The sequence below is a fragment of the Sciurus vulgaris genome, assembly GCF_902686455.1.
Source record: "Sciurus vulgaris genome assembly, chromosome: 5".
Classification (NCBI taxonomy): Eukaryota; Metazoa; Chordata; class Mammalia; order Rodentia; family Sciuridae; genus Sciurus; species Sciurus vulgaris.
The window spans coordinates 106678668-106701044 of NC_136465.1; the positions used below are offsets into that span (position 1 = coordinate 106678668).

Consider the following 22377-nt stretch of genomic DNA (forward strand, 5'->3'; position numbering starts at 1 on the left):
CCCATAACACCATCAACATATGTGCGCTGCCTCAATGTTGGCCTAATTAGAAAGTTGTCAGATTTTATTGATCCTCAAGAAGGATGGAAGAAATTAGCTGTAGCTATTAAAAAACCATCTGGTGATGATAGATACAATCAGTTTCACATAAGGTAACATATAAAATTCTTTTTCTTTTTAAATTTGTACATCACAAATGTACAAGAATGATTAGTAAGTAGAAAAACTGTCTCATTGAAGTATAGAAAGTGAACCTCTCTACTGTGGGTACTAAGTTACCTCTTTTTGTTTTTTTCTTTTTCCTACTGCTTTCTAGAGTGGTTGCACCAATTTGCAGTCCCACCAGCAATGTATAAGAGTACCTTTTGTCCCTACATCCTCACCAACATTTATTGTTACTTGCATTCTTGATAATTGCCATTCTGACTGGAGTGAGATGAAATCTCAGTGTAGTCTTAATTTTCATTTCTCTAATTGCTAGTGATGTTGAACATTTTTTCATATATTTGGTGACCATTCATCTTTCTTCTGTGAAGCATCTGTTCAGTTCCTTTGCCCATTTATTAACTGGGGGTTTTTTTTGGTGTTAAGTTTTTGAGTTCTTTGTATATCCTGGAGATTAGTGCTCTATCTGCATGTGGTAAAGATTTTCTCCCATTCTGTAGGCTCTCTGTTTATGTTCTTGATTGTTTCCTTGCTGTGAAGAAGCTTTTTAGTTTGATACCATCCAATTTATTGATTCTAATTCTTATTTTACTTCTTGCACTTTAGGAGTCTTGTTGAGGAATTTGGTTCCTACACCAACATGATGGAAATTTGGGCCAATTGTTTTTAAGATGATTTTTAACACTATCAGGTAAACCTGGCTATCCTTAAAGACCTACAGCTTTTTTTTTTTTTGTATTGGCCTTGCTTTTGCTTTCCCTGCTAAAAACACCACCACCACCCAATATCAACACCCAACATCAACATCAGTAATGGCTTGCCAGCATTCCGTCATTTAGAATAGAGCTAAACTAACCTGAGGACTGCCAAAACAAACAGCAACAACAAATATCCCTAAGAATTAAATAAGTTGCTAAGTCAGTAGGAACTAAAGAATTTTAAAGAGTTATTATGGACATATACAAAGAATTTTTAGAGTAACAAAGGGTTGAGATCTGGATCCTTTAAGTACAATATTAGGCCTCACTAATGAGACACTTTTTAAAATGTAGATTATTGAGCAGTACTGCAAAGATGCTCATTCAGGTAGGGCCTTATAACAGACATTTTAATAAAGACACAAGGTGTTTCTTATGCACATTAAAGTTTAAGAAACACTGATATGAGGAAATTATCTTCACAGACACTATATCCACTGTAAAGTATAAAGGAATAAGTTACCTTGAAATGTCTTTATTATTACTTAGAATATTCATAAAGTCAGAAATGCTCATATTGCTTATATATCATGGTGTGGCACAAAAATATTCTCTCCTGCAAGTATCTATATTAATATGTATATAATTTAAAATCATGAATAGAGATATTTGAAAACTGGTGTCCTTTATTTCAATGTAAGTGAAATTTAGTACATAGAGGTATGTTGATCAGGAATTTAAATGAACCTGAAATGGTATGATTGCTTTTGTTATTATTTAAGTATAAGAAATATTTATCCAGTATGGGGTATACGACAGCCACTATTTTAAGAGTATCATTTAAATCTCTTAACATCTTTTAGGTACTATTATTAGCTTAAATTTACAGACAAGAAAACTGAAACAATGGGGTCAAATCGCCTGCAGGAGATCATACAGGTGGAAAGCACTTAAGTGAAGAGTGATGCCCATGCCGTTTGACTGCAGCCTCACTCACAGCCACTTTTCTTCAGTGCAACCCATTAAGTGTTCTATGTGTACACAATCACATTAATCTAAAATTATGAAGACTGAGAACCAGAATGTATTGCAACTAGATCAAAAACAACACATGAAAGTACTGAATATCAAAAATGAACTTTTATTTAGATTATGTTTCAGTTCTTCTCTGGTTCTAAGGAATTACATTGCCATCAGTACCATTTAAAATTTGGACTCTTTTTTTCATGGCACCTTGTGGCTATGATCAGCTAATCCAAGATGAAGCTGAATATCTCCTTCCCAGCCACTGACTGCCAGAAACTCATTGAAGTGGACAATGAACGCAAACTTCATACTTTTTACGAGAAGCGTATGGACCAGATTGCTGCTGATGCTTTGGGTGAAGAACGCAAGGGTTATGTGGTCTGAATCTGTGGCACAAAGGACAAACAAGGTTTCCCCATGAAGCAGTGTCTTGACCCATAGCTGTGTTCGCCGGCTGCTGAGTAGGGGGCATTTTTGTTATAGACCAAGGCAAACTGGAGAGACAAAGTGCGAATCTGTTTGAAGTTGCATTGTGGATGCCAATCTGAGCATTCTCAACTTGGTAGTTGTAAAAAAAGAAGAGAAGGCTATTCCTGGACTTCGGATACTACAGTACTTATGGATACTACTCGTCGACTGGGACCCAAAAGAGCTAGTAAAATCCATAAACTTTTCAGTCTCTCTAAGGAAGATGATGTCCAGCAATATGTTGTCAGAAAACCCTTAAACAAGGAAGGTAAAAAACCCAGGATGAAAGCACAAGAGAATCAGTCTCATTACTCCACACATTGTTCTGCAGCACAAGCACTGGTGTATTGCTCTGAAGAAACAGCATAGAAAAATAAGAAAGAAGCTGCAAAATATGCCAAACTTCTGGCCAAGAGAATGACAGAAGCCAAAGAAAACACCAGGAACAGATTGTCAAGAGACATAAACTGTCCTGAGAGCTTCTATTTCTGAGTCCAAACAAAAATAAGAATTTTTAAGTGTAACAAAGAAATAAGATCAGACCTTCAAAAATAAATTAATTAATTAAATAAAATAAAATTTGGACCTCCTCTCTGCAGAGGGTTTCAGCCAAGGAAAATTAAGATACCATATTATGTTATGTATCAGTATGGCTACGTATGGGATACAGAAACTAACATACCAGTTTGAAGAAAATATTTCTTTGCTCTGTTTACAGGATCATCCAAGTCTTCTGGTGTAAAAAATAATTTTATGGCCTTCACCTTAAAGAAAATAAAGCAAACAAATATATATTAAATGAAAATCTCAAATTACATTAAAAAAAAATTCAAATTCTTGGACACCCTATTAGGATAGACATTTAATGAATGATATCTGATGCTGTAATTTTCTAGGTAGGCTTTCAAAAGCTAATAGTTAATGTTAAATGTAAAACTAAACCTTTTATACAAACTAATTTTATATGTAGGCTTAAAACGTTATAGACTGAGGGCTGGGGATATAGCTCAGTTGGTGTTGGGGGCTGTGCCATGTTGGCACCTGGATGGCGCCTGATCACATCCGCAGCGAGGAGGTTAATGGACATAAGCACACTCAGGTGATTTTCTCCTCCACGCACACAATGTATGCACATGTGTTCTCGAGCACTAACTGCCTGCTCGGAGCATCTCGCCTAATCTTTGCATAAGAGGCCTGGCCCTGCTCGCCGCATCCTGGAGGTGATATAAGCGTAGGCGGAGGGAGGCAGAGACACAGCAGCCATTAGAAGCAGCCAGAGGGAAAAACACGCTACGGCAGCCATTAGCAAAAGACACGCCACAGCAGCCATTAGCAAAAAAGCCAGAAGAAAGAACACAGCAGCGAGTAGGGGCAGGCGGAAGGCAGATTGCGGAACGGAGAACTGAGACGCTTCCCTAGGGCACCTTAGGTGGACGTACTTTAAGGCATAGCAAGTTTCTCTCTTAAGCAAAGTCTCTCTCTCTCTCCTCTCAAAGCAAGTAAACCTCATTTCCTCTATCCTCCATGAACAAGCAAGAAAGCAGTTCGATAAAGAGAAAGATAGAAGTGCCTCAGTTTCCACTCCACCCATAAGACCCGTGCAAGTTGTTGCTGCAGGCGGTGACAAATATCCACGGATTTTGGAACCGCAAAGAGCCAGCGACAAGTTGGAAGGCCCTGGGTTTAACCTTCAGCACCACAAAAAAAAACAAAAAAATTATAGACTGGAAAAAGTGCCCCCTCCTCCAATCACTTCCATAATTCTACTTCCATCATTCTTTTCCTCAATGGAGATATGAACACAAGTATAAAATAATGACATGAATATTCAGTTTTTGACCAACACACACAACAAAATAGGGAAGGAAGCAAGTACAGGAAATGGCAAGCCAATTAATTTCATTTCATTTGTGTTCTCAATTCCCCAAATTTCTTTCTTTTTTAAAAAATATTTTTAGTTATAGATGGACACAATACCTTTATTTTATTTATTAATTTATTTTTATGTGGTGTTGTACCTCATATGTGCGAGGCAAGTGCTCTACCACTGAACTACAACCCCAGCCCTATTCCCTGAAGTTCATCTTAAAAATAATTGCCAAAATCCTAATGAAAAGATTCTCAATTTTAATGTTCTGTTTTAAATCCTAAATAGGATTAAATGATGTTTCTTTTTTAAAAAATGATGTCTACTCAGTTCCTATATTTTATCACTGTCTTCAGCACTGAGATTTATTTCTAGCATATATCTTAAGAGTAGAAGGAATCTTAAAATAGGTCATTCAACCCAATCTTACACTCAAGCTTCTTTTATAGTATTCAATCATTCAAAAAAATCAAAGTTCTTTTTTTTTTTTTTTTTTGATATGTGGAATCTAAACCACAATAAGAGGGTGGGGGAAGAAGAGAAGTTCAGTATATTAGACAAAGAGGAAGAATGAAGGAAGAGGAGGGGGAAAAGAATAGGAAAGACAGTGTAATGAATCTAACATAATTTTCCTATGGACATATATGAAAAAAACTAAGGGAATCCCATCATCATGTATATCCACAAGAATGGGGTCCTAATTAGAATAACATATAAATCTACATGTATAATTTTATCAGAACTGATTCTACTATCATGTATAACTAAAAAGAATCAATAAAAATTGTTTAAAAAGAATAAACTGGTAAATAGGAAAGCAAATATTAAAAAAAGAAAACCAGAGCATTATTAGTTCAACTGAACTTTTGAACAATTATCTGCTATGGGTCTGACTTTCACAAAAGCTACGCTCTATTTCTCACAAAAATCTTGTGCTAAACATGTTATCTCTATTTTACAGATAAGAAAACTTAGGCTTAGGAAAGTTAAGTAGTTTCCCTATAGCAACACGTTTGACAAATGGTGGAACTTATGTAGAACAGATGCTGTATCTTGCAAACCCCAAACATCTCTTCTTTCATACAAGAAAATTTCATATATTTCCTAAGTTAATTTCCACTTCAGAATTTTCTAGACAGTTCGTTAAACATTTTTCATCAATGTGGCTTCTGGACCAACCTTAATGGTATCAGTTATTTCACAGTTGTTAAAGTCCTCCTAAAATGTGAGGCCCAGAACTGAATACAAATTTACAGATGTGGTCTAAATATACAGCTCTTAGCCATACTTCCATATAAAAGATGATATTTAATGCACAGTGCTTCTCACAAGTTCTGCTGCTTTTTTCTTTCACTCAAAAATTAGAACACAAATGAGTGAGCACTATACCATCATATGAATAATCTTGCATTTGTTCAAATATACAATTTTTATAGTTTTATGATTTTCCTCCATTATGGTGCACTCCATTCCAATGTAAAATATGTGAATATAACATGTAATTATATATACATATTAAAAGTAATATATGTACAAAGATACGTGTGCATACCACATACAACAACTTTTAATTGGAGAAACACATCTTCTTATTTGTGACATACATTCTTATTTTCATTTGAGACTAGTCAATTTGTTTTCAAATTGCTGTTTCCCTTTTAGTCCTCTGGACTTTCTTTTATATGATCAGCGTGGCAGTCAGCTTCTCATCACTGTGACCAAAATACCTAACAAGAACAACTTAGAGAAAAAAGTCAATTTAGTTCAGTTTCAGAGGTTGTCTATGATCAGGCAACTTCACTGCTTTGGATTTGGGGTGAAACAGAATACATGGTGGAAGGATGTGGCAGAGGAGTGCTGCTCTGCTCCCTGGTACTCATGGCAGAGAAGGGGGAAGGGGCCAAATGGGAGATGAAACCATTCCAGGAATACCCCTAGCCAATGCCCCACACTTCCTACAGTTACTGCCCAATCTGTCCATTCAAATTAGGATGGACTGATTATGTGACAGTTTTCACAATCCAATCACTTCACCTCTGTATACTCCTGCATTAACACAGGAGTTTTGTGGGGGACATCTCATATCCAAACCATAACAATCTGATAACTGATTCTGTATGTATAGGGTATGTCTGAGTTAGCTTTTCTGCCTCTGTGACTAAATGATCTGACCAGCACACACTGTAAAGGAGGAACGGTTTATTTGAGGGCTCATGGTTTAGCTTTAGTCCATAGAAGGCCGGCTCCATTTCCTCAGGGCTTGAGGTGAGGCAGAACATCATGGTGGGACAGGGTGGCAGAGGGAAGCAGCTTTCGACATCAGGAAAGGGGGTGGGGGAGGGGGGGAGAGAGGGAGAGATACAAAATATATACCCCATAGCCACACCCCAATTCCCACCTCCTCAGCCACACCCTGCCACTTCAATTAATCTCATCAGGGATTAATTCACTGATTGGGTTAACGACTCTTACAACAATCATTTCTCCTTTGAACCTTCCTGCATTGCTCACATGCAAGCTTTTGGGAGACACCTCACATGCAAACCATTACAGAGTAAGTTTTTTTTAAATCTTCTATTCAGTTCACTGAGAATTGAAGGAGTAATGGTTCTCTGTCAAGTTCTCAAATAAATATTATTAAGGAATATCACATGTGGTTTGCTTCCTTATGATATCAAGAAAGCAGTAATTGCTTAATAATATATGTTCAATAATACATAATCTATGTGTGTTTAAGTGTTCATATGCTAAAGTTGAGAAAGCAAGGGGCTGGTTTATGTAATAAGTATTACATGACTCAATAGATAAGATTATATGTTCAAATCATACCATTTCATTCTTCAGCAAAGCCAATCCAATTTGGTCTGTATGAACTTTCCTTCCCTTCCCAAATCTCTGTGGCCCATAGTATTCACAAACCTTTATCCTATGAATACAAAATAGTCAATAAATTCAAAATAAATAAATATAATCATTGTGTCAAAAATTTACAATAATCATATGCTTTTCATATTTATTTTTTAATCCTGTAAACAGTAATATGTACTCAGGGAGCAAATAACTAGAAAGGAGAAGACATAATTAAAAGGCACATCAGACCAGTGAAAAGTGCTTAAAAAATAGGTAAGCTTTCCACTTACAATACTGAGGGTTTCCTGGAACATGCAACTTTCAGTGTTAAAGTCAGGGAAGTTCTAAGAAAACTGGAATGAGTTGGTTACCTAACACCAGGATCTGATCTCTGCCCTTAGGTTATTTCTTATTTTGAGACTCTTCTGCTATTAAGAAATGGAACAAGAAACAGATTTCTTTCCAAACCTCATAAGTCTTGGCTCCTTTATATATTATTATTCAGTTTGACTAGTTTCTTAAAGGCTGGGCAAGAAAAAGCCATGGTATCACTCCAGCAGTACTCCACTGGTTAAACCAGCATAACACTTAGATTCCAGGATGGGGCACAGAATTTACCTCTTGATGGAGGTGAATCTTGACACCATGTTTCCAAACTGCCAGAGGACTCAGAAGAAATAGAAAACGGTAATTTACTACTGCACTGAAGTGTATGTTTATTCAGCCAATAGTTATTGCTGAGCAACAGCTCAAAGACTGTTCAATAAAAGATGCTAAGGCAATTTTTTTATCACTATGGTACAAAAGGAACTGCATCTTTATGTCATGGCACAAAATCAATTGTAGATAAAGTAATCTGCATTGAATCTCATAGTTGAATATCTTTAATTATTTCAAATTTGAATAAAATTATGTCAGATAATAACTTAGAATGACCAGGATAATTTTAACTATCCCTCCAGATTACTTATATATAATAAAAGGTTTAGACAACTGGTTATTACTATCTGACAGAGAATTAATATCTACGACACATAAAGAGCTCAAAAAACTTTACACCAAAAACCAAATAGCTCAACTAATAAATGGGGCAAATGAATTAAACAGACACTTCTCAATAAGAGGAAATATAAATGGCCAACAGATAAATGAAAAAATGTTCAATATCATTAGCAATTAGAGAAATGCAATCAAAACTTCACTGAGATTTTCATCTCACACAAGTCAGAATGGCAGTCCAAAAATGTAAATATTAAATGCTAGAGAGAATGTAGGGAAAAGTAACACTTTTATACTGTTGGTGGGACTATAAGTTAGTATAACTACTACAGAAATCAATATGGGGGCTCCTCAATAGACTAGGCATGAACCACATGACCCAGCTATATACTACTCCTTGGTATTTATCCTAAAGAATTTGTCATGTTACTACAGTGATAACATGCATACCCATGTTTATAGCAGTACAATTCACAATAGCCAAACTATGGAACCAGTCTAGATGTCCATCAACAGATGAATGGATAAAGAAAATGTGGTATATATACTCATTGGAGTTTTATTAAGACATAAAGAAAAATGAAATTATGGTATTTGAAGGAAAATGGATGTTAAGCAAAATAAGTGAAACTCAGAAGGTTAAGGGTTTGTATGTATTCTCTTATATGGAAGCTGTAAAGGAAAAAGGAAAAGAAAGGTGGGAATGTATCTCCTAAAAATCAAAGGGGGATCAGTAAACGAAGGGACCAAGAGGTGGGAGGGAGGGAGGGACGAAGAAAGTGCTGTGGAGTAATATTGGTCAAATTATACTGGAGGATTATATTGTGCACATGTATAAATACATAACAACAAATCTCATCAGTATGTACAACTATAATGCACCAATAAAAAAATGTAGAGCTAGGTGCAGTGGCACATGCCTGTAATCTCAGTGGCTCAGGAGGGATTTGGCAGGAGGGATCACAAGTTCAAAGGCCAGCCTTGGTAAATTATCGAGACCCTAAGCAACTTAATGAGACCGTCTCAAAATAAAAAAATAAAAAGGACTGGTAATAAAGTTCAGTGGTTAAGTACCCTGATACCAAGAAAGAAAGAAAGAAAGAAAGGAAGAAAGGAAGAAAGGAAGGAAGAAAGCTGGTTAAAGCTAAGATTATTTCTAATGGAAATTTTATAATATGTAGTTGTATCTTAATAAATACCAATGGATGATTAGTAATAAAAGTAATGGAAATTCAGGAGAAATCCCCTCCATTTTAAATAGATGTATCAGTTTAGTAACAGTTTTTTTTTTCCTTAGGGGAAAAATTTTTAGATCAGTCATGAAAAATTATAAAAAGTATAGAGTATATAGTCAGAGAATTCCTATACCTAGGGTCAAAGTGCTGAATTTTAAAAATCTTTAGTTGGAATATTTTCCCAACTGTAAGTCAGCCAAAAACCACGCTTTGTTTGTTTTCCTATTAGAGAAGTATAAAATCATGCAAAAAGGTCTTTGTGGTCAGAAACTTGGATCAGTGTCCTTTCTACGTTAGCTGCAGAGTAGAATTACTTAAGAAGCTGTTTAAAATACAAATGCCAAAGCCACACCCCAAATGTTCTTATCTAATTGACTTGGAGGTAGAAATTGATTGCTGAAATTTTTTTAAAAGCTCCCCAGTTTGAGAATTACTGATCTCAATTAGGAGTTGGCAAACCACTATAGCCCACAGGTCACACTTGGCTCAACACTCATATTTAAAAATAAACTTCTACAGAACATGTTCATTCAGTTATGCATTATCTATGGCTACTTCTATACAAGATCATTTGATTAGTTGCAACAAGAACCATATGCTTACAAAGCCAAAAATATTTATCATTGGCCCTTTTATAGAAAAATTTGCAGGATGCCCTAGTCTAGATGATTAGATTGAAGACTGTGGTTGTATATGCATATTTTAATGCCTGGCAGATGTCTCTTAAAAACTTAAATAACTTTTACTGTAAGACATAATAAAATGTGCATGATCTATAATGTTTATATATTGAAGAATATTTTAAATCAGATTAAAAAGAAAAATGATTGTTATGTATATTTTGAAAATGATTTAACAAAGATTTCTAAAAGAACTACTGAAAAAAATTTCCAAAAACTAAATAACTAAACTCCCTTGACTAAAATAATACTCTATAAAGAAGATGCTAAAAAAAAAAAAAAAAAAAAAAAAAAAAAAAACTCTTCTTAAGCAAGGGATTATTCTCCCTTCTCTAGGAAATCTCCATAATTATATTTTTAAAATTATATTTAGTTATAATAAAACTATAAGAAGAAAACAGAAAACAAGTCAAATAACCCTATCATTTTAAAAATAATTATACATGCACATAAAGATACAGAAGAAAACAAGTTTCCCTTCTCACTTCACTGTAAAAAAGGACTATGAAGATTTCCTGTGATACAGTTTTAAAATTGAGTTTTCTTACCTTAACATTTTCAATTGCCTCGAAAATTCTCTCTTTCAAATTTGTAGAATCATTTATTTGATTTTGTAAATTTCTGATGATAATATCAAAGGTGATTTCCTTTGAGTTGTCCAAGTCTAAGGGACTTGCCTACAGATCGAATATTAAACACATTCATTCTTTTCTTTTCAATTTCTTTTTCATATTTTTCAACCTGCAAATGATAAATCATATAGATTTGGTTGAATCTTACATTTAAAAATTACTTTAATAAAAGATTTGAAATGATAGTTTGCCATGTAATTCCTTATACCAGAATACTGATATAGTACTTTTTTGAAACATTCTAAAGTTGATGTTATTTCAACAAGAATTATGCATTAGTCACTATTGTAGACTACAGATACTAACAGAACTAGTTTAGGAACTTGAACATGTATTACCTACTAATGCTATCACACATTACCTACGTAGAACTTCTTACTTCTCCTTAGTTTGAATGTTAGAAGGTCCCAATGGCTCCCCTGATCTTCCTTCCTGTCCCTAGACTCTGCTCCTTTCCTTGTCAGTCTCTTTTCCCAAAATTACCAAAAAAAAAAAAGAGAATTCTAGCACAGAGAATTTTTCTGAAATTCTATCTTGAACACTTCCTTACTCAAACTTTCAATTCTTACCCAACACCTAAATAGATCTCAGCTTTTTAGCATGAATTTTAAGGTTCTGTAAGAGCCAGTGTAAATTTTCCTTTACATTCATATTTTCTAATCCTTATAAAATTGTGTTTATTTAGGAAGATTATCTTATTGACCCTTCAAATATATCTCTCGATTTTTTGCATCTGCTAAAATCCTGCTACTACTTGAAGAGTAATTAAAACCACATACCCATGAGATAAATGAAAGTAACCTCTCTTGATTGGATCTAATAACACTTGTTTACTTCAGTGTTAAAAACTAGCCTTTGTTTCAACGCCTCAAATCTAAAGCTCTTCTTTCTTACCTGTACTGCACTTCTTGACCACAAAAAACAAAATCACAATTTTTTGTCCCTCATACAAGAGCTCAGAACTTAGACAAGTCTACTTGTAAATAGGTGAATACTTAAATATAAGATAGCCAAGGATTAAAATACTAATATTACATCAAATTAGGCTGAATTTTGACCAATGATTCAACTTTTTGATGTCTGTCTTGAGGAAAGTATGCATGAGGTGCAGACTTAAGTACCAGAATATTAATCATAGTATTATTTATAGTAAAAAAATGGAAAGAATTCCTATTTCCAAAATAGGGGACTGTTAATAAATCTGTATTATGGACATGATTTTGAAATATTTGATGACAAAAATTTTCACATCATTTATTTTATTTTGAAAAGTATAATATAAACTGCATATACAGTATAATTTTCATATTATAATAATATAATAAATGTGTGATATGTATACATGATAGTCTTTGAAAATGACTTGAAATAATAAATCAAAATTTTTATTGTAGTTTTTTCTTAGAATAGTGATTTAATTTATTTTTATGCTTTTTTCTACTTTCTAAATCTGTAATTGGTTTTTACAAAAATATTTTTACAATTACATAAACTATTTTTAAACTTGATTAAGCTAAAGGGAAAGCTAGAGTACTTTATACTCTATTTAACAAGGATATATTCTAAATAAGGATAATAGTTATAAAAGTATTAAAATAATTAGGAAAAAATTATTTATGACAGTTTTCTAAACATAATGCATATCTAAATGTAGTCCAGGATGTTTAGAAATAATGTGGACAATTTAAAAAGTGTTACTTCTCAGTTTTATTCTAAAACTTACAATATTTTCATTGGAAACTTAAGATATAACTCTATGCAGCAGACAATTATATGTTTAACGAAGAGTATTCTGTTTGGTCTGTAATAAATTAATTAATGTTGGTAGGTAAATATACTTATAATAATACCTTATTACCTCTCTGGAGTCACTTTTCTAACAACCATTGCTTGATAGGTGATGGCTTTCTTGTCTTTAAGGCCTGCATAACTAAAATCCGAAGGAATCACACCAAGTTTGATAGCTAAAAACCAACTGCTTCAAACATCTCCAGATTTTCCTTTCGTAGGGTAAAAGCTGAAACACAAATTACCCTAGATTATTAAAAATGTAGCTACCATATATCTATTACACTGTTAGCAGACTACAGATCATGATAATGAATTAATTTAGATAAAAAACATTTTAATTGAAATACAAAATCAGTATTATAGATTTCAGCTGTTATTTTTAAAATGCAGTTGACTCATTAATGGGCCTAAAAATTAAAAAAAAAAAAAATTCAAATCCCTTAAACTGCCATTCATATCTGGTACAAATTTAGCTTTCCCCATCTCCACAAGCACCACTTTCATTTGTGTACCCTATAATTCTGACACAGAGATTTCTTTTAATCCTTGGATAGACGAGAGCCTTCCACAGTTCTGTACTTTTTGCACACGTGAGTCCCTCTGTCTAAAATGTGTTCTTTCCATGTATTACTCATCATACTTCTATTTATTCTTCAGGATCTAATAAAAGCAGCAGCTTTCCTTCAAATTCTTTTTAGTTTCCAAGGTTGAATGCTCCCCCCAAAATGGATTATTCTTATCTTATTAACTATTATATTCAATAACTGGTAGTTCTAGGCCAGGAATCCAATTTAAATTTTGTACAATAATGTTCACTGTAGGAGATTAAAGACCAGGGTTCAACTTGTCATATATATTCCTGACAGCCTTGGAGATGTCATTTGGAAAGCTCAGCCATATAAGAAGGAATTCCCAACTCACTTAAGACATCAGTTTGTTGGGGATTAGCTTGAGGAAATAAGCACTTCTGAATCCATAAAGATTTAGAATTTCATATAAATATTTTAGAGAATCAAATCAATGATACTATGATATTAGTAACCTACGTTTACATAGAAGTTATACACTTGAAAGCTAAAAGAATGAAACTCTTAGTTCCAACTAAAAACAATCTATTTATCTTTCTACATTGAATCTTATTGAAGTTAGACAACTTACAAAAACTTAAATGTCATTAAATTTATAAGATTTATAACATTTTCTTTGTAAAAAAAAAAATGGAGCTTTACAAAGAAAATCGATGATACTAAATCTTAAAATTTAGTTTCAGACTTCCACTTTGAGCCATGTTGGAATCATTGGTACCAGACAAATTCCCACTGTAAACAATTAGAAAACTAGACAAAACATATAAAACAGCTGTTTTTGGAAACTGAATTACAGAGGTCAACAAACTGTACTCCAAAAAGAAAAACAAATGAGGTGAGTCCTGAAATGCCCTGGTTTTCTACCTAGAAATACTTCTGAACCACAGCATAAGGTGGCAGGAATCCAGATAGAATAGTCTTGCTGACTTAAAAGGGTAAAAGAGACTGGAGTTCAGAAGGCTAAGTGAGCTGGAATTCACCAGGCAAACCAGATGAGAAGGATTTCCAGAAATCAGAATAGGTTAGTCCCTTGAGTTTGTTGCTGATTAACAACTTGTGAATATCTAGGGTTAAAGGCTATGTGCTATTAATCTAATATTACATAACAAGTGGTTTACAAAGTTCATTTATCTCTCCCAGTTTCTCTGGGTCAGGAATTCAAGGGCATCTTGGTTTCAGAGATCTAGCTTAGGGTCTCATGAAGTTCAGGTTAAATGTGGCTAGGGCTACAGTGATTTAAAAGCCTAAGAGGAACTGGAGAATCCATTTCCAAAGAGCACTCAGGTGGTAAGCGAGTTGGTGTTGGCTGTTGGCAGGAGGGCTTAGTTCCTCTCCAATGGATGGCTTCAGTATCTTCCATTATAGTAGCTGGTTTTCCCCAGAGTGAGCAATCCAAGAAAAATGGACTAAAAGTGTAATACTTTTAAGACCTAGCTTCAGAAGTCATATCATACACCACAATTACTGTCCTATTGGTCACTCAGGCCAAACTGTGGTCACTCAGGCCAAACTGTGGTCATTAAGGCCAAACTGTGACAATATCAGGAGGATTGGCACACAGAGAGCCATCATGAAGGCTGAAAAACACGATCCATGCTCTGACTCATATTTAATGTTCCAACCCTATTCAAAATATATGTATTATCGATGGCCCTAAAGACTCATCTTATTAATACACCAGCTCATATTCTAGGATCTCTTCATCTCTATCAAATTCATATATAAAAAAAGTTCCTTGGGTATATTTTCTTGAATTTGCCTCTTCAAATACAATTTATTTTAATATAAAGGATATAAAGAACTGTGAAAGAAACATATCTGATTTTCACACACCTCAATATGTTGGGACGCACATGGCATAAGCACTTTAGATTCCACATTCAAATTGGAATTATCTAGAAGTCACTGGCCCATAGCAATTCCAATCTAGCTAAGTAAATGTTAGTAGTCCCTTTATTAAAATTTAGTCCTATCAATGTCTATGTTAATGGCTCTTGGATTTACCTCTGGATCTTAGTTCTGAAGAATTAAAAAATGAAAATAAAAAAATGCCTTTTTCCATAAAAGCCTATTTATAGCAGAGTAGTTTTCCCAGACTAATGAATGCTTTTGCAAGTTTGGGAGTTCAAATGTCTCTTTTTATTTAGTACTGTCTTTGACCCTTTAAAAGAACTGTGTGGGTCTTCTTTGGATTCACTCCATTAGACAAAAGATACTCCAATTTGTCAAGAAAGACCTTTTCTACTTTTGTGCTGAAGCCACAAAAGTATATTTCCCCCCCAAAACCTAGAACTACTGTTTAACACAGGAGTCCAAGAATTACACCCTTAGAATCCTTAGAGGGCCTCTGTCTGTCTGAACTATTCTCTAAAGCACTATTACAGATCTTCCTGAAATTTTAACAAAAGGATTTTAAAATTACATCTCGATTCCTTATTAGAGCATGTTGTCTTGACCTTGCCATGGATTTTTTTCTTTGCCTGAAAGTCATTTCTTAATTTAAACATCATGTGCTACCTGAAGTAACTAGAAGTTTAAATAATATATGCATAGAGTTTGTTTGTTTGCTAGGACACAGAATATCCTAGCTCCTTTGTATCTGACTGGTTTTCCTTTAGAATTTTACTATAAGTAGTAAAAGGACAGTTTGCATTTCAACACTTGGAAATCTTTCAGTTAGAGCATTCCTTCAACAGATACATTTTCTGTTTTCCATTTTAACTAAAGATTAACATAATGTTAAATTTTCAGGCACTATATAACAAGGATTCGTTTTGTCTTGATTCCAATATTCTCCTCTAAACTCTCATGATAGCTTTCTGGAGAGACACTCAAACTTCTGCCTAAGAAAAGGTCCCTACCAATTTTAGGCTTTTGTTATAGCAGCAACCATTTCTGATACCAAAATCACTATGAATGACTGAATACTGCACTTTAAAACTTAGTGACATAAAATAATAATAACCTTTACTATCTGTTATGTACTGATTATCTGTATACCTGAAAATTCATATGCTTAAGCCCAAACACCAGTATGGCCAATTTGGAGATAGGGCCTCAAATGAAATAATTAAGGTTAATGAGGTCATCATGGTAGAGCCCTGACACAACAGGTTTAGCATCTTTATAAGATATACCAGAGCATTCTCTCTTTCTCTTCTCTCAAAAACATATAATTTTCAGGGCATGTGAGAGAGATGGTGGTAATCTGCAAACTAAAGAGAGAATCCTCACCAGACTAAACCCTACTGCACACTGATCTTGATCTTGAACTTCTAGAGTAGAGCTATATAATGATCACAGAGAGTAAAGCCTACTCTAAACTTCCCTTTAAATTTAAAATGAAGCTTCGAATGAGTCTACAAAATACTTTCTACTTGATAAAGCTCAACATGCTTTAAAAGAGTACAACAAAATTCATACTCAACAAGGCAATATTCACAATATATGACCTCCAAAAAGAATATTAGACATGCAAAGAAGCATAAACACATAACCCAAATAAAGATCAGTCAATTAACAGACCAAGAAATGAAAGAGATGGAATTAGTAAACATTTTAAGGATCTATTAAAATATACTCAAAGATTAAAGGAAAATGCAAACAAAGTGAGGAATTCAGGACTTATGAATCAAATCAATCCTCTAGCAATGGAAAATAAATATCTAAAATGAAAATTTCATTGGATGCTTAAAGTCTCCTACAAGTCTTTCAAAAAGTATCATAGAAAAATGGCAGGACAAGTCTTCGAAAAATTAAACACAGAATTATCATATGACCTAACAATTGTAATGCTGGGTATATAGCCAAAAGAAGTGAAAATGGCAGCTTGAACAGATATTTACATACCCATGTTCACAGCAACATTATTTACAAAAGCCCAAAAGTGGAAGTGATCCATATCCATTGGCATGAACAAAATGTGGTATATACATACAATGGAATATTTATCCAGCCTTAAGAAAGAAGAAAATTCTAACACATACTACAATATGGATGAAACTTGAAGACATTATGCTAAGTAAAATAAACCTTTGTTTAATGAGTCGAGCATGGAGTATCATATTGGGAAATGCATATCATAAAATTGCATATCATAAAATTCTGGAGACAAATAGTGGTGATGTTTGTGCAATGATGTGAATGCCCTTAATACCACTGAACTATACACTTACAAATAATTAAAATGGTAAATTTTACCACAATTAAAAATTTTTTAAGGATTTTTAAAAAAATGCTCCAGGTTTTAGACAGATCTACTTGTTAAATATTTTTATATTTTGATTCTTATAAAGGATTGCCTAAGCAAAATATAGGGTAGGCAAAACTTACCTTTGTCTCTTTCTTTGTTCTTGGGCATTAGGGATCCCAGTACCTTCATATCATTCTCAGGAAAACCATTAATTCCTCTTTTAATATATCCCTCCAACCATTCATAGCTTTAGCAATTAATTTAACATAAAAAGTTTCCACATTTGACTTATTAACTCAAATTAGTACTGTTAGAATTTTAAGTAGTATTACAAAATAGGAATTCCTAGAACTGTTTAAATCACTTAACGGCAATTCTTCTCCCTACATGTAAAGTTAATACTGTTTTTCCTTCATTATAGACCTATCTAAAATTTATTTCATGCCTGACATGTCAAGTTCTGCATTAGCAGCTTTATCATGGAAAAGACAAGTCATACAACTAGACAGAAATTACCAGGAGGGAAAAAGATGCTAACCTTTAAGTAATTATTACATATAAATAATCCCATGAGTTTCACTTAACCTTTAGAATATCATTGTAAAGCTTTACTACTTTCCCATTTTTAAAGTACAATTAAAAGTTATGTATTGTTGCCAGGCATGGTGGTGCACACCATGTGCTTCAGGAGGCTGAGACAAGAAGTTCTCAGATTTAAGGGCAACCGTGGCAACTCAGTAAGACTCTGCTACAAACTAAAAAATTAAAAGGGTGGGGGTGTAGCTCAATGATAGCTCTGAGTTCAATCCCCAATACCAGGGAGAAAAAAAAAAAGTTATAAATTGTTGAATAACTTGTCTAGGGTATTATTCCATTTTAACATTTAAGGGACTTAAAGATATTTAAAATTTCATAAATATTTTTGTGAACCAGTCATAATGAAAAGATAAATCCATATAGCTCAAAAGTCCAAACTCTTTTTCACTTACAACACAAAGTCCGTCCATACATGGTGTGATCCTGTTTCTGTGCCACATTTAATGGTGCAAACTTGGGTTACTGGTCTTCTTTAAAACAATTCACTAAGTAAACATGTAAAACATGACCATAGGAAATATTTTCCAATTTTCAAACAGGATACAGACCAATTAAAATTTGTAAGCTAGACTTGCACAGTGGGATTTCATCAGTCCCATCCAACCTAGGACTTATATATATATATCCTCTAAAACACTGATTCTAAACATGTAGTCACCAAACCAGCAGATAAAGCATCACCTGGGGATTTGTGAAAGTTCCACGACAATCCTTCTGAATCAGAAACTGGAATGGGACTCAAAAATTCATTTTAACCAAAATTTTTTGGTGATTATAATGCATGCTAAAATTTCAGCACATCCTAGAGAAGACTGACAGAGTCTAGTTTTAGGATTCCTTATTTAATTATTTCGGTTGTTTTCAACTTTTCCAAACATATCAAACAAATTCTTCTTATCTCCAAAAACTTAATTTAATTGATTTTCATTGATTTATACAATCAATAAAACTTTTTGAACACAAAAACAATGGATTCAACATTATACACTTGTGATTATGTTAACTATAAATGTCTTTCTTACCCAAGTTTTCAATAGCAAGGCTAATATTTAAACTAATATAATTTGGAAGGTTTCATCTTTCCTTTGAGTAACAGACCAATATATTTTTTCCAATATCTCTCTAGCCAAGTCTATTCAATTCATTTAAAGTATTCATTTTCCATACAATTTTAAATTTAAGTAAGCTTATCCATGAAATGATTTATTCAATTACCTGTATATATAACTTTTCTTTCCTGGCATTCAAGAAGAGATCTTTTCCTGTGCTTTATTTTTCCCGAAATCTTACTGTTATCACTATGTTTGAATCACCAGCACCATAATTCTGTTCAGGAAAAGATTTGGTTTCCACAAGGTTTCCAAACTTCTTATTGACAAAATGATGGACAGCTTTTCTGTGGTCTTTGTTTATATCAGGTTTAAAGGTAAATTTGGAATTCTCTTTCTTGCATCCAAATATTTAAAAAAGCCACGTGCTTCTTCTTCGGATACCAAATGACAAAGTTCTTTATACTCAAGATTTGGTTTTATAATAATTTCACTGTTTTTTCCTATAGTTATTAAGAAAGGGAATTTCTGCCTAATAGCACTGTGTAAATTAGCCCTTTGGTTTTTGTCAAGGATCCTGCCTAATGAGAATTCAGGAGATGGTCCAATTAGCTCAGTTTCTGAATTCCACCTCTCTCTTATATCACAGGCAAACTGATTCAGTAACTCATTTGTTTTTTCATCTAAAACGAAGCTTAATACATCAGCTTTTTCTTCTTCACACTTGGAAGTTCTGTCACTGATGGTATCTTCTTTTTCTGAATCGGGCTGATGATTCTGGTCACCATCAGAGCACTTAGACAAAGTATTAAGTTCTTGGTAACTTCCACCTTCAAAGGACAACTTTTGAAAATCTAATTTTGGCTTTTTGGAAAAATTTTTTACCTCAGGTATTTTACTAATTGCATTAATTGGTTCATCAATGGCTTTATCAACTAACTGTCCTTGTTCATCAATCTCAATAACAATAAAGTCGCCTGGTGAGCTTTTTATAGTACCCTGAAATCCAATGTGTTCATTGATGAAACACAAAGAACTAAACCTGATTCCAAAATCTGTATCCTCTTCCATTTCTTAAGTATAATGTCTACAAAAGAAACAAAAAGACAATTAGTTAGCAGAAAAAGAAGTGTGGCTAACAAAAAAGGAAAAGGTTAGCAAGATCTACATAGTTCTATCTTCCTTTCAATCCTGAGTCCTCTTAAATGACATTAACGACTATAGATCATGTGTACTTTACTCGTTTTTGGTATAACTACTAATTTATAAATTGATTATTTACTCTAGGTTTCTGCCTATTATCCAGATTAAAAAGATCATTTCAAGCTTACCTAAAAAATATTATATGTAGGTCCACAAAGAAAAGACAAGTACGTAAGACGGTTGTACATTGATTTGTCCAATTCCATCTCTGGAGCCTAAAACTTCCAACTAATTCCATAGAAGTGGTGGCTAGGTTTTATATATTAGAAGTTAAAACATGAGAGGGGACAAGATCTAATAAATAAATAAATAAATAAAAGTCAAAACTGATGGCTTAAGGAAGTTCTAAATGCCACCATTGCTGAGTTTATATTTCATGGGAGGTTTAGGTTTAGTCCTGGACTTTAAGACTTCCCTACAGCTATTAAGATAGGTATAAAAATCTGAGGTTGATTCAGAGGAAAATTGCAACCATATCCTTGGCATCATAGAAAAGAAACCCTTACAGAGTTTTCTTGGAGCAGTAGACAAGAGAATAGTTCTCTGAGAACACCTTCACTTAGTAGGCATACAATCCACTGCTACCATAACCCATAACCCATGGAGCTGTTGGAAAGATAAATTGTCCAGGGGCCTCATTACTTAGTTTTTGTTACTCATACTATTCAGATAATTTATCATCATATGGACCTTCATCCCATTTCTACAATATATTGTACTAAACTGGACCAATTGAGCAAACCACTTCCCTTCTCAGTTCTTTCCATTGTGCTATGCAGAAATCACAGCAAATTCTCTATATCCCAATTTCCTAGGAAATGTAAAAGGATTTATGTATTTTCCTTAATTCCTTAGTTTCCTGCAAGTCCCTTCTATTTCTTGCCCTTATTAAAACCTGGCTATTTCCCCAAGTTCCTTCTTCAATAGTCCTCTCAAGTGAAGTGGTTTTTTGTTTGTTTGTTTTTTTCAATACTCATCTAGCTGAGGACCTGGAGATTGTACTGTTTGCCACTGATCTTTCCCTACCATCTCTCCCTCTACCTCCAAAAATTCCAATTCCATTGCAGATCATACCATCAGGCATTATCCTCCTCTCTCTCCTAATGACTCTTCTTTATTCAATGATAACTACTGACTCACAATATTCATATCCAGCATGACCTCTTGATCACAGATATGGATCATTCATTTAATTTCTTGGTCTCTCAGTTCCTCAATTTCATCCTCAAGCTCTCACCTCCACTTTATTTTGTTATCTCTTCTTATGTTACAACTTTGACTTTCTCACCAACAAAATCTACACCAACTGTAAGGATATGACTCTCTGATCATTCTCACTATCCTTCCATTACCATTACTTTAAATATGTCCATCCCCCAAATTCTCAAGACATTGTGAAGGCCTCTACACCCTGCTGATGCATCCAGCCTACTGTAGTCTATACTCGATGTAGTATTCAGAATGTTGTTTTAAAAGGTAAATCATATCACAACTCTGTTTAAAACACTCTTATTCCATTTATAACAAAGTTCAAATTATTTGTTCTGGCTTTCAAAGACATCTTACCTTTTTTCTCCAAACTCATCTTGCACCTTTACCTCATTACACACTATACGAAAGTTATACAGATTTCTTCACTACCTTCATAACTGTTCCTGCTACTTAAATTTGTCCTTAATCATATAACGAGATCATTTAGGATTCACATTCTGAGAGGTTTATCCTGATGGATAATCTATAGTAATATACAAATTATTCTTTCACAAAATCCTATTTAATTTTCTCCATATCATTTCTAGCTAAAGTTTCTCTTTATTATTTACTATGTCCCCAAACCTAATATCAACTCCATATGAAAAGAATTGTCTGCCTTATGCACTGATTAACCCACGTTTAGAATAGCATCAAGCACACAGTAGGTCTGTGATCAATACTGATTGCTAAATGAAACACCTAATACAAAATAAGAGATTTAAGAATGAAAAGGAAGAAAGGGGTGACTTTTGCCTAGGATAATCAGGAGGCACAATGCAAGAAGTGGACATCTAAGTCCCTGAAATAATCCAAAAGATAGAAACATGGCAGAGACATCATAAGTAGTGTACAAACAAAATATGCAATGTGTTAGAGAAAAATAGCCCAGATGCAGAGCAGATGGGGGAGAGGGTAGGGCAGACTTTGATTCAGTTTTGGAAAAAACAGCTAGATTAAGGCCAGACTATGAAAAGACGTCAAATGGCTTGTCAAAGATTGCACCTTCACTGGATGACCACAGGAGGTGTTTGAGTAGGGAAAAAAAAAACACAATCCAAAAGGACATTTGTCTAAGATGACTTAG

General features: G+C 33.8%; 2 pseudogenes across 2 annotated transcripts; one reads left to right on the forward strand and one right to left on the reverse strand.

Moving 5' to 3' along the window:
• Positions 1 to 1553: 1553 nt before the first annotated feature.
• LOC306661073 (small ribosomal subunit protein eS6-like) lies at positions 1554 to 2849 on the forward strand (annotated as a pseudogene). The gene has a single exon. The product of its transcript is annotated as a small ribosomal subunit protein eS6-like (transcript).
• Positions 2850 to 7047: 4198 nt separating this feature from the next.
• On the reverse strand, positions 7048 to 19936 carry LOC306661074 (pseudouridylate synthase PUS7L-like; annotated as a pseudogene). The gene is made up of 5 exons (XR_013766658.1): positions 19003 to 19936; positions 12479 to 12637; positions 10537 to 10729; positions 7693 to 7730; positions 7048 to 7150 (listed from the first exon to the last, which is right to left on the reverse strand). The product of XR_013766658.1 is annotated as a pseudouridylate synthase PUS7L-like (transcript).
• Positions 19937 to 22377: the final 2441 nt, after the last annotated feature.